The sequence below is a fragment of the Salvelinus alpinus genome, chromosome 7, assembly GCF_045679555.1.
Source record: "Salvelinus alpinus chromosome 7, SLU_Salpinus.1, whole genome shotgun sequence".
Lineage (NCBI taxonomy): Eukaryota > Metazoa > Chordata > Actinopteri > Salmoniformes > Salmonidae > Salvelinus > Salvelinus alpinus.
Genome location: NC_092092.1, coordinates 48,495,053 through 48,507,981, shown reverse-complemented (window position 1 = coordinate 48,507,981; position 12,929 = coordinate 48,495,053). Strand labels below are relative to the sequence as shown.

Genomic DNA, 12,929 nt, shown 5'->3' with positions numbered 1-12,929 from the left:
AGGGTTGGAACCAAAGTGTTGGTCATTGTTTCCAGGAGACCGTAATTAGATGTTACATTACATGTTTTCTTACCCCATGTAGCTAGCTAGCTAACATATTTATGCTTCGCCTATTACACCCTTGCACAAACAACAGGTTGTATTAGTTAGCTGTGACTCTTAGTACATTCAGGAAGTTAACTAGTGATATAACACATTTTATTTTAGCCACAGCTTGCTAAGAAAAGACAAACTAGCAGACAATATTTTGCAGACTAAGGTACAAACAAATAGTGTAATTATAGAACGCTTGTGGAAAGCAAGCATTGTTTTCACCAACATATTTTTGCATCTGATTGCATGGCAATAATAAAGTGCTCTCTTCTTGAGTGACAGGGTGTTGGGTTGGTGTGGGAAGCAGTATGGAGCAGGAGAAGAGGGAGAAAGACGACTCAAGGCGCTTACCAGAGAGGAAGAGGCGAAGCGAGAGGGATAACTGTGCCCAAAAACCTGTCTTCTCCAGCAGGGGGCATTTTGTAATTTTTTTTCATTCCCCAAGCGAGGAGTTTTTGTATGGAGGTAAATGAGAGTGTCGAATCTGGTCATCACAAATGTTATGGCTTATTTGCTACGTAAGGCTTATTTGATCAAATATAAGTTACGAGTGTACTTATTTAAGTATGACACAAGACACGAGATATCCTGGCGACGAAAAACACTTTATATCCGAGTTATGCCTGTTGTTCACACGTATCTGCCCTCTCATTGGCTAGAATGGTCCCAGCTGATCTTGCCTCCTCCCGACTGCCTTCCATTTGCGAATACATTTATTTTCATTGTTAAAGTGGCCACTTGAGTGTCTGGTCAATATAATGTACACTGCTCAAAAAAATAAAGGGAACACTTAAACAACACAATGTAACTCCAAGTCAATCACACTTCTGTGAAATCAAACTGTCCACTTAGGAAGCAACACTGATTGACAATACATTTCACATGCTGTGCAAATGGAATAGACAAAAGGTGGAAATTATAGGCAATTAGCAAGACACCCCCAATAAAGGAGTGGTTCTGCAGGTGGTGACCACAGACCACTTCTCAGTTCCTATGCTTCCTGGCTGATGGAGTCTACAACCCACACAAGTGGCTCAGGTAGTGCAGCTCATGCAGGATGGCACATCAATGCGAGCTGTGGCAAGAAGGTTTGCTGTGTCTGTCAGCGTAGTGTCCAGAGCATGGAGGCGCTACCAGGAGACAGGCCAGTACATCAGGAGACGTGGAGGAGGCCGTAGGAGGGCAACAACCCAGCAGCAGGACCGCTACCTCCGCCTTTGTGCAAGGAGGAGCACTGCCAGAGCCCTGCAAAATGACCTCCAGCAGGCCACAAATGTGCATGTGTCTGCTCAAACGGTCAGAAACAGACTCCATGAGGGTGGTATGAGGGCCCGACGTCCACAGGTGGGGGTTGTGCTTACAGCCCAACACCGTGCAGGACGTTTGGCATTTGCCAAATTCGCCACTGGCGCCCTGTGCTCTTCACAGATGAAAGCAGGTTCACACTGAGCACATGAGCACGTGACAGACGTGACAGAGTCTGGAGACGCCGTGGAGAACGTTCTGCTGCCTGCAACATCCTCCAGCATGACCGGTTTGGTGGTGGGTCAGTCATGGTGTGGGATGGCATTTCTTTGTGGGGCCGCACAGCCCTCCATGTGCTCGCCAGAGGTAGCCTGACTGCCATTAGGTACCGAGATGAGATCCTAAGACCCCTTGTGAGACCATATGCTGACACATGCACATTTGTGCCCTGCTGGAGGTCATTTTGCAGGGCTCTGGCAGTGCTCCTCCTTGCACAAAGGCGGAGGTAGCGGTCCTGCTGCTGGGTTGTTGCCCTCCTATGGCCTCCTCCACGTCTCCTGATGTACTGGCCTGTCTCCTGGTAGCGCCTCCATGCTCTGGACACTACGCTGACAGACACAGCAAACCTTCTTGCCACAGCTCGCATTGATGTGCCATCCTGGATGAGCTGCACTACCTGAGCCACTTGTGTCGGTTGTAGACTCCGTCTCATGCTACCACTGGAGTGAAAGCACCGCCAGCATTCAAAAGTGACCAAAACATCAGCCAGGAAGCATAGGAACTGAGAAGTGGTCACCACCTGCAGGTGGTCACCACCTGCAGAACCACTCCTTTATTGGGGGTGTCTTGCTAATTGCCTATAATTTCCACCTTTTGTCTATTCCATTTGCACAACAGCATGTGAAATGTATTGTCAATCAGTGTTGCTTCCTAAGTGGACAGTTTGATTTCACAGAAGTGTGATTGACTTGGAGTTACATTGTGTTGTTTAAGTGTTCCCTTTATTTTTTTGAGCAGTGTATAATCTGTGCGCTAACCCACCAAACAATGTTATGTTTTCATGACGAATTGACGACGTGAGTTTCGTACAGGTTCCATACTAGTTACAAATCTACAGCGTCAACATGAAAGACCAATTTTGGTCAGTACAATGTCAGTTGCTTACGTTGTCATTTCGTCGTCAGTACATCATGACAACGTTATGTATTTATGGTTGCCTAATTTGTCATTTACGAACCAGCATTGCAGGTATTTGGCTATGTCATATTGGACTGGCCATTTTTATCTAGCAAAATGAGAACACTTTGTAGAGTTAGACCGTACTGCTACATGCCACACTTCTTTGGGATTGGGTTGGCGGATAACATCCAACTTAAGGTGCGTACACCGCCATCTACTGTACTGGAGTGTGAGGCCAGTCATGTTCTACCTACATTAAATTCTCTTCATTACTCATTACTGTATGTCATCTATCAACAGGGTGAACAACACCGGACTAACCACACTACCCTGGGGAATACCATTGTCCACTTCAAACCCCATTGACAATTCTGACCTCACCCGTATGACTTGATCGAACAGGAAGTCCATGATCCAGTTATACAGACGTCCCCCAATGCCCTCAACTTGATCAACAACTTTTCCCTCCACATAGTATCGTAAGCTTTGGCAATGTCAAAATACAAAACACTCATCACCTCTTTTATTGTCATGGCCTTGACTATCTCTGTACTAACTGTCACCAGGGCATCCATGGCAGACCTCTCTCTCCTGATTCCACTCTATGCTACGCTCATCAAACCCCTAATTTTCAAGAGATACAGTACATCATCCTACTCACTATAATTTTTTCCATCAATTTACACATGTTGGATGTCAGCGCAATAGGCCTAGAACTGCCTGCCCTAGCGCGGTCTTTAACTGATTTTACAAAAGCAATATCACTGAACGTCACCAGCCAGCAGGTATCACCCCAGTCCTCCACACCTTATTATACAACCCTAACACTGCTTCCAACACACTGTCCAGTGCATTGTCTTGGAAAATTACACAATTAGTCATGCTATCCCGTGTTTTACTATTTAAATAATTGTCTCGTTATATGCTAGTGTTTTTTTCTAACCTGATACAAACTTGTCTGTGTGACATAGTAATAAGACTGGGCGTATAGCTAAGATCCGTTTAGGTGCGACCACAACATGTGACATCCCGTGGGTTTACTATCTACAGGAAGTCAGCTGTGTGGAACCTTGCAGGAAGGAGCACGTTATAGTGTGAACTGTGACATAACGCAGTTATACGGTTGAGCCCTCGTGCTATCTTAATCTGCACAGACAAGCCAATCGCCAAGCCAATGTTCCGCCCCTGTTTCCACACATCTGCTTCACTACCACGTAGACAAAAGATGATGTACCTTTCTATAAAAAGCGGAGACCTAACTCTTGTTCGATGGGCTTTCAGCATAGAACTACTTGAGTGATGCTGGTTGCTCCATTTTTGCAAATCTTATAATAAAGTGTGTTGGAGGAATCTACAGTCTCTCTCCTCTTTAGAATTTCCCCCACAGCATTCTTAAACATCACATAACACACCCTATCTTTTCCATGAGCAGTCTGCCCGCCCACAACCCTCCAACGCGCTTGTCATCTCAAAAATAGATTACTCAGCATCCATAGCTTCTCCTGACTCCCCTTTTCTCTTTAAGACATCTCCAAGCTCCTTTAACTTTTCCCTACGTCTCATCACACAGATGCTCACATCTATGAATCACTGAGAACGCAGCACCTAGGACATTTACCACTTCTTTACTGTGACGTTTCCTTCCACCAACATTGGAATTCCAGCACTTTCACATTTAAAAATTTCGGTCCCTCTACCAATAGTGGAGCAAATCCCACCATGCCTTTTCGCTGTCTTAATCAATCTTCTCGCCATCGCTCTCTTCCCTTGATGCTCCATGAAATTCCTTTTTGTCAAGCCATTCTTAAGTACCTGTAGAGCTCTATCCGTTTCCTGCGCCACCTTTGAGCACTCGTCTGTCCACCATGGCACCACCCGCCGTCTTCCTCCCCCCGAACACACTGGAAGTCACATCTGCAGCTAATATAATTACTGACATTACTTCCTCAGTGCACTCATCCACAGACCCCTCCATTGATAACTTTTCTCCCGTCCACTTACACAGGCACTTGAACATCTTCCACTTAGCTTTCTCAAAGCACCACCTCATGTTATTGCCTCTACTCTGCACACACACACACACACACTGAACCGGAAAATGATCACTCCCTACCGTGGTTTCTCTTCACTTCCCATTCACTCCTCCTTGCCACCACCGCAGATACCAATGTCAAGTCCAAGCATGACTCTCTACCCCTCGCCACTGATTCTCGCCCCCTTCCCATAGTTAACACACACTAATCCCACGTTTCTGACAGAGAGGACAGCAATACGAGCAACAATTGTTGCCACTATATTCCATTGTTGTCTTTACATGTACTTCCCCAGAATTCATTTATGGGTATTAAAATCACCATACCATATTACCTTCCTACCCCTACACATCCTATCAGTCCCGTCTAACTGTGCTAACACGAGTTAAGTTAATTATTACAATGTTAGTCCTATTCCTACATATTTCTAATATCATACTCCTGTGTCTCCGATCCCCTCTTTAATGAACGTAGCACAAGAGACGCTACATGGTCAAAAGTATGTGGACACCTGCTAGTCGAACATATCATTCCAAATTCATGGGCATTAATATGGAGTTGGTCCCCCGTTTGCTGCTATAACAGCCTTTACTCTTCTGGGAAGGCTTTCCACTAGATGTTGGAAAATTGCTGCAGGGACTTCAGGCACGTGCAGAATCTTCTGGAATGTCATTGTACGCTGTGCATTAAGATATTCCTTCACTGGAACTAAGGGACCTAGCCCGAACCATGAAAAACTGCCCCAAACCATTACTCCTCCTCCACCAAACTTTACAATTGTCATTATGCATTGGGGCAGGTAGCGTTCTCCTGGAATCTGCCAAAACCAGATTCGTCCGTCGGACTGCCAGATGGTGAAGCATGATTCAATACTCCAGAGAATGCGTTTCCACTGGCGGCGAGCCCAATGGCGGCGAGCTATACACCACTCCAGCCGACGCTTGGCATTACCCATGGTGGTCTTAGGCTTGTGTGCGGCTGCTTGTCCATGGAAACCTATTTCATGAAGCTCCCGACGAACAGTTCTTGTGCTGACGTTGCTTCCAGAGGCAGTTTGGTTATCGGTAGTGAGCGTTGCAACAGAGGACAGACGATTTTTACGCGCTTCAGCACTCGGCAGTCCCGTTCTGTGAGCTTGTGTGGCCTACCACTTCGCGGCTTAGCCGTTGTTGCTCCTAGATGTTTCCACTTCACAATAACATCACTTACATTTGACCGGGGCAGCTCTAACAGAACAGAAGTTTGACGAACTGACTTGTTGGAAAGGTTGCATCCTATTAAAGGTGCCATGTTGAAAGTAACTGATCTCTGTTCAGAAAAAAAAATACCTTATTTACAACACCACAAACTACAGCGCTTGTAAAACTGCTTGTGTTTTGCCAACAACCGCCCTACTCCCATTGAAGTCTGAGACCTTCGCCGCTTACCATCTGTAATAGACTTCAAGTAGCAAACGGAGTAAACTATAACAACAGACATTACACGTGCCAGAGCTGCGTATCACAATTGACAAACTCAACATTGGAATACCGTTATAGAAGGTAAAGCAGGAACCCAAACCAGTATGTGCATCAATACAGGTATATTGTAAAATACGGTATAATGCCCGGCCCTAACTTCATTTAATATAACAGGCTTTTAAAATTAAATATTGGTCCACAGTTTCTACTTAAAATATCACTTGATTCCGTGTATCATGCAGCTCTTAGATTTATTACCAACAAAAAGTGTCTGACACACCACTATCATCTCTATATTGCTGTTGGCTGGTCTTTGTCGACTCTACGTAGGCTTAAACATTGGTATACTATGATCTTTAAGGCCACTTTGGGAAAACTGCCACTTCATCTCTGTTCATCTTTGATAAGGTCCGCAAATAAATCAAAGTTACGGCCTCACTCCTATTTAGATCATTTTGGCACCCAGAACCAAATCCTGTGTGCTTGCTGGCTAGCGCCTGTCACAAGAAACTACAAACAGCACAGTATACTTGGGCCTACAATATGCTTTGCTTGCACCAACCTTGAAAGGGGTTTGCATTCTGGTGGAAGTCTAGTCATTTCAAATGGCTGAATCCGAGAGGTTGGGCTGCGTTACTTTGCACTGGTTCTCACATGTATGCATCCTTTCGAATTATTGAACTTTGCCATGCAGGAAGTTGATTTCAATGCTACTTTTGTGACTTAACAGTCACTGCCAACTTGACATTGCCAATAACACTGGAAGTCTCACAATAATCTTTGCTCTCATTCAAACTGTGCTTGGGGCTTTCAGATATGACTAAGTGTTTGTTTAAATAAGGAAGTGCTGTAAACCGGCATGGGTCCACAAAGCATTAGAGCGAAACACTGCAATATAAATAAGGATATCACAGTATTATGGATAATCCAATATGGCACTTGCACTGTTTTTTTTGTCTTTACATTTTTGGCCTTTCAGTTACTGTGTCACAGGAGAAGGGACTCTAAAGGCGGAAGATAGCCTGGCGGGTAGGAGCGTTAGGCCAGTAACCGGATCGAATCCCCGAGCTGACAAGGTAAACATCTGTCGTTCTGCCCTGAGCAAGGCATTTAACCCACTGTTCCCCGGGGCGCCGATGACGTGGATGTCGATTAAGGCAGCCCCCCGTACCCCTCTGATTTAGAGGATTTCAGTTGAATCCTTTGTTGTACAACTGACTGAGTATCCCCCCCTTTCTAGTTCCAGTGCATTTCCAGTCCTGCTTTAAAAGTGAGTGGGCTAAGATACAGTACTCAGTATTCACCAAGGTTCCAGCATTATAATTAGTAACTCTAACTGATTCGGATGACACCCACTCAATGAATCTCTAACATATTCAGGTTCCTTCATATTAAAAGAGTGAAGCTAGCCTAGCTACCACCCACTACCATCACTGTGTTGCCCACTACAACTTCAGATCCTAACGTGATCAGAGGGAGGTTTTGTTCTTCAGCATAACTTTAATGAGCGAGGGCTGTACAGAGAGTTGGAGGGGTGGAATTTAAAAAGCATCATGCAGGAGCAAGACAGCCATTTTTCAGCAGACACACTTACTGACCTCTGGTCTAAGGGGAGGAGGGATGTATGGGGGATGGGTAGTTGTGTGTTTGTGTGCGTGCGCATGTACAGTATGCATGCTCGCAAACGTGCACACCCGTTCGTGAATGTGGATGCAGGAAGTTGATTTGTACCTCACAACTCCCTAGGGAAAGAAAACCCTCCCACTTGATTCCCCTTTACTCCTCCCCCTCTTCCCTCTTATCACCCAAGGATCTGGCGGCCTGGGTATCTGGGAATGACCCAGGGGATTATGGGAAAATGTGCTCGCCCTGGCCAGCTGAGCCCCGATGCCACAGGCAGTGGCAAAGATGACGATGGCAACAGCCAGGGGATGGAGAGGGGCTGTTTTGAGCCTCTGTGGGGCCTGTCCTAATGTAAGCAGAATGTCAGTAATTACCCAGTATGCCGTTGTGTAATAGCCTCTCCGCCTCTATACGGCTCTCACCCCCGCCAACCCCCCCACTGTGTAGATGGAGAGTGAAAGGTACGTGGGCCGCGACTGGATCATTACCGGGTTCGTTTTAGCCTCTAGTCACCCCGGGCGGAATGCACTCAGAATGACAAGTGTCAGATGGGGGTTTGGATATAGCCACCTCTCCAGATAAGAATGTGCTTTGGAAAGCATTAAGGAGTCCAAATGCCTAAGGTCTAATTTTGCCAGTATGGCTTGCGTACACTATCCTCCTCACTTCACTATTGTGGGCTTATAGGGTTTGTGTAGATATAGGAGATATACTTGTCGGTGTCTGTGTACAACTCCATTTTTGACCCCCCCTCAGCCTAACCCATATCAAATGCCAAACCCGGGAATAGACATCATTTACTCATCTGGAAAGAGGGGTTTTCAATGGCTATAGTTTTTTTTCAGGAAAGGGACACTGAACTGCTTCGCACGCTTAAAAAAAATTATTGCAGTCAGAGTGTAGTATAAATGCAGTACACTGCAGTATGTTGCAAATACTGCCTCCAAAATAACACCTTTTATTTTCGACAGTAATTTTGCGGTGTAACTGCAGTCACAGTGCAGTTGTTCTGCAATTACTGCGTCCAATGCAATTACTGCGTCCAATGCACAGTCAACTGCAGTTAATGCACTTTTACTGCAGTTTCGAAACTGCAATCTTTTTTGTCAGGGCAGAAGCGTTCACTAATCCATGGAGTAACAGAACAAAAGTGAGGAGCTTCTTGATGCCACATCACACGGTGCAATTAGTGGGCTTGAGTCTACACCAAAATTGGACTCGCTTTCCTCGAGAAACAGGGATATGATTTGCTTGCCCCTTTTTGTCATATTTCCATTTTCCACATTCTTTTGATCTATATTAGCTGTTCTCTCTATGTTTAGTTCCCTTTTTTCATATTTTGAAGAAAAAAAAATCCCCAGGGAGTGGCAGCAATTTTCTTTTGTATAATGTATTAGTACAACGAGGCAAGCTTGTCTCATTACTTATGCTGTGGCATTAAACTTTGATACGACCCACAGCTTTTAGCGTTTTAACGGCCGCCGTGCGACGCTGTTCATTTCAAGCAAATTTCCTCTGCCTTCATTCCAACAAGCGCACGTGGCTTTTAACAAGATACACGGCCTGGTTCGCTCCGCTTTTTCCTTGTTTATAAAATCATAAATTCAGGATACTGTTTGGTTGTAAGGTCTTGTCTAGACTTCCTCACACTCCCATCAACACCCACCGGTGTAGCCTAGTCCCTCTCTCTGTACTCTCAACAATAATTCCTCACTCGAGACAAAGACTTTGTGATACATCTATGTATAGTACATTAATTTCATAGTTTTTCATCACAGCATCTTGCACATTTACCTATAATTATATGGTATATTACAAGGTGTACCCTTAGGCTCAGTTTTTTTTTAAATTACAGGTATGTCTCATTGCCTCCCTTAACTGTAGATATATGCAATCTGACTATATCTAAATATTTGAAAACATGTCAATTGTGATAGCTCCCCCACCCCACCACGTGTTACCAATGTAACCATCTGTAGGGTAATGAAATGCAGGACAACGTTGCCCTCCAGTGGTTTAGAGTGTATCCGACACTGGCTGGAAGTTATGGCTGTGATCTGATCTCTCACTCATTCTTGTTCTCTCCTGTCTCTCTTTACTCCTCTCTCTCTCTCTATGTACCATCCTCTCCCTCTCTCTCCATGTACCATCTCTTCTCACGTCTGCCATACACAAATACAGACTCGCCCACCCACCCACACACACACACTCCCTCTCCAAATGTCCTACCTCCGTCTGTGTTGATGAGTGGTAGCTCTTTAATATATAAAACATTTATCCAGTGGCTTTATGCAACGAGCCACGTGTGGCACACAACGTTTCACATCAATTTTTTTTATCCTGCATGAGTCAGTATCGAAATGTGATCATTTTCAAACGGAATGTTATTCATTTCCTGACTGAATCAACAAATTGGTGTCATAATGACATCATGGAGAGGAAAACATCTGATAGAAGTTAGACACCTGTTATTTTATTTAAGACAGCCACTTTCCCGCATACAATGAGAAAAAGCGACTGCTCATATCTGTGATTTTCAAAGCTTTTTGTGTCACATTCAATATTTCAAAAAGAGAGAGCAAATGGCTTTTCCCCCCTATGTCACAATGGTAAGGAGGCAATGTTATGTCTACATGGATGGAATCAATTCCTGAACCACTCAACATCCTCAGCCTTCAGCTGTATTCGGAGCATGCAAATGGAACATGATATCACGCAGTTGCACATGGCGTTTTGGAACCGTGGGAGTAAACAATCTCAGCTTGACATGTCCTTGATGGATGTATGTTCCTTACCTCGAATCCTGGGGCTAAGCTATGCTGACTGTCACGTTCAATACATGAACCACAGAACACCACATTGTTGTGACAAGTTTTTTTTCTCCTCTATCGGAGAGCCGGATGTTATTATTCTCTGCTTTCCCCGAGGTGGGAGAAGGCTTCACACCTGCCTTTGTCCTGTCCAAATGTTATTTCAGCTCATTCATCAGACTCTGGCCACTTGCCTCAAAGGAAGGTACCAAGGGAAACAGGTTGACTGGGTTCAGAGGGGAGAGGGTAGGGGGGCTTTGACAGACAAGGTAATACATTTCTAAAAGATGTCTGGAACATTGTGTTCAAGTTTGGCCCTCAATAGGTGATTTTCCTGTTCATTTCTCCAGACACTTGAGGTAACTGACACATACATTTGTCCATCAAGATTCTGACTTGTTACGAGGCGATAAGTTCCTAACAAGCACCGATATTAGCCGAGATGACGCTAAGCTACCCACAGTGTAGAGTAGTACTTTAGAAAACCCAACTTGGGAAATTGTTTTATCACTTCCGCATCATCAATCAATACAATTCCAAAGGCATGACCCGTATCAGTGGCAAACACATGATGAAACATGTAGTAAGACACAGACCCCTGCACGTTAACAGCCATAAAAATATAAGAAATGAAGTTGTCTATCCTCCTGGGAAACAGCAGCATCAACTCATTAAAAAGGCATAATAAATATTAATTTACACTCATTCAAAAGCCTCATGGCTGTGGGTAAAAATTACCTTCCTAACCTCTCTGTGGAGGTTTTGGGCAGGACGAACCTGCTACTGAAGCTGCTTCTGTATTGCATTAAAGCCCTGTGGAGTGGGTGTGTGGCATTGCCCGGGATTACGTGTGTTTTACCCGGCAGCCTTTTTATGAACATGTCCTGCATTGATTCCAGACTGCATCTGATTGTAGCACTTGCTTTCTTTATGATTTAGTCCAGTTTATTTATTTTCTACTTTGCTTTTCTAAGTCTCCTTTCCAGCACACAATAGCATAATACAACACACAAGCCACTACACTGCTGTCAAACATGCACCACATTTTGTCACACACATTAAAAGATCCTTAAAAAGTAGAGTCTGGATTGTGATTGATTTATGTTGATATTCTGGGAATTCTCCTTCCAGTTCAGCTTATTGTCCACTTTAACTCCAAATTATTTATTGGAGCCAATCTCCTCCCAAGCAATTCATACAATTCTCACCTGGCATTGTAATACTCTAATACATGAAAATGACCAAATATGGCTGAAATCTGACAGTAACGATTGAGCTGGCTTGAATGTCCAATCTCATTATTTCAGTTCTTGTCACAATACGGACGCACTGTCCAAGGCAGCCGACTGAAACTATAAGGTCATTCACTCAAAGCCAAGTTTTGCATAAATTTTACTGAGTAAAACAGTAACTACATAACATTTCAACCACTATGTGTCACGCCATGTTACCATCAAAGACTATGGTATTTTGTCATTTCTACTGAGAAAAGATTAAGGAATATGAAGCTACGCTATCAAATATTGCCTTTAATTTAAAAAAATCATGACAGAAGTGCTATGTTGGAGTCTGAAACAAACACTTGAAAACCTATTGAGAAAAAAATATGCGGCTCTGATACACACACTATCGTAATGTACCTGTAGTGAACTGAACACAGCATCTTAAACTGCTAGACCATCCCAGGCCACTTGAACTAAACACTGATGGAAAAGTTGAGGAATAACCTTTTTAGATTTGATATTTCTTTATGGTCTAATTTTCACAGATATTTGCTATACATACAAGAAAACACACTGCGATAGGACATGGCATAGGCCAGACATAACAGCTTAAGGACTCTTACCCTTCTTCTCCATAACATAACTGTGCCCCCCCCCCCCCCTCATAATTCTCAATGTTACACATCCCCTTAATGTCCAATGTCCCTGAGCATTAAACAATGCTATTGCACAACCTTATAATTTCAATATCCATGATTCCTTATTGCACAACACTTTTTTCTTTACACGGTTAGTTACATTTTACTTTTCGCTGTTGCACATTCCTGAATGAGTGAGTCCATCCACATGGGTATTTAAGCAAAGGAGATGAAGAAGCACCGGCTGGAAACATTTTTCTCCCCCCGTTCTACAGAGAGAGAAGGAATAGCTCAGAGATTGAGGTCTAGAAACGTGAATCGGAGCATTATGTTTTGTCAGTTTGTCACTGTCAGCTTATGGCACCAAAGGAGTCAGTCCTGGAAAATGGGAGAGTCTGGCATGTGGAGGTCACCCTCAGTCCCTCACCTCCCGATAAGGAAAGAGGATATCTAGTCAGTTGCACAACTGAACGCATTTAACCAATATTTGTCCCTCAATCAGAGCAGTGCATTAATCGACGTCCACTGTCATCGACACCTAGAGAGCAGTTGTTATGGGGTTTAACTGCTTTGCTCAAGGGCAGAACAGAATATTTTTCCATCTTGCCAGCTCCGGGATTCAAAC

At 44.1% G+C, this 12,929-nt stretch overlaps 1 long non-coding RNA gene across 1 annotated transcript; it reads left to right on the top strand.

Moving 5' to 3' along the window:
- Nucleotides 1-375: 375 nt before the first annotated feature.
- LOC139580216 (uncharacterized) lies at nt 376-3,867 on the top strand. Its single transcript, XR_011676000.1, has 2 exons — nt 376-558; nt 2,818-3,867. It is a non-coding gene; the product is annotated as an uncharacterized lncRNA (long non-coding RNA).
- Nucleotides 3,868-12,929: the final 9,062 nt, after the last annotated feature.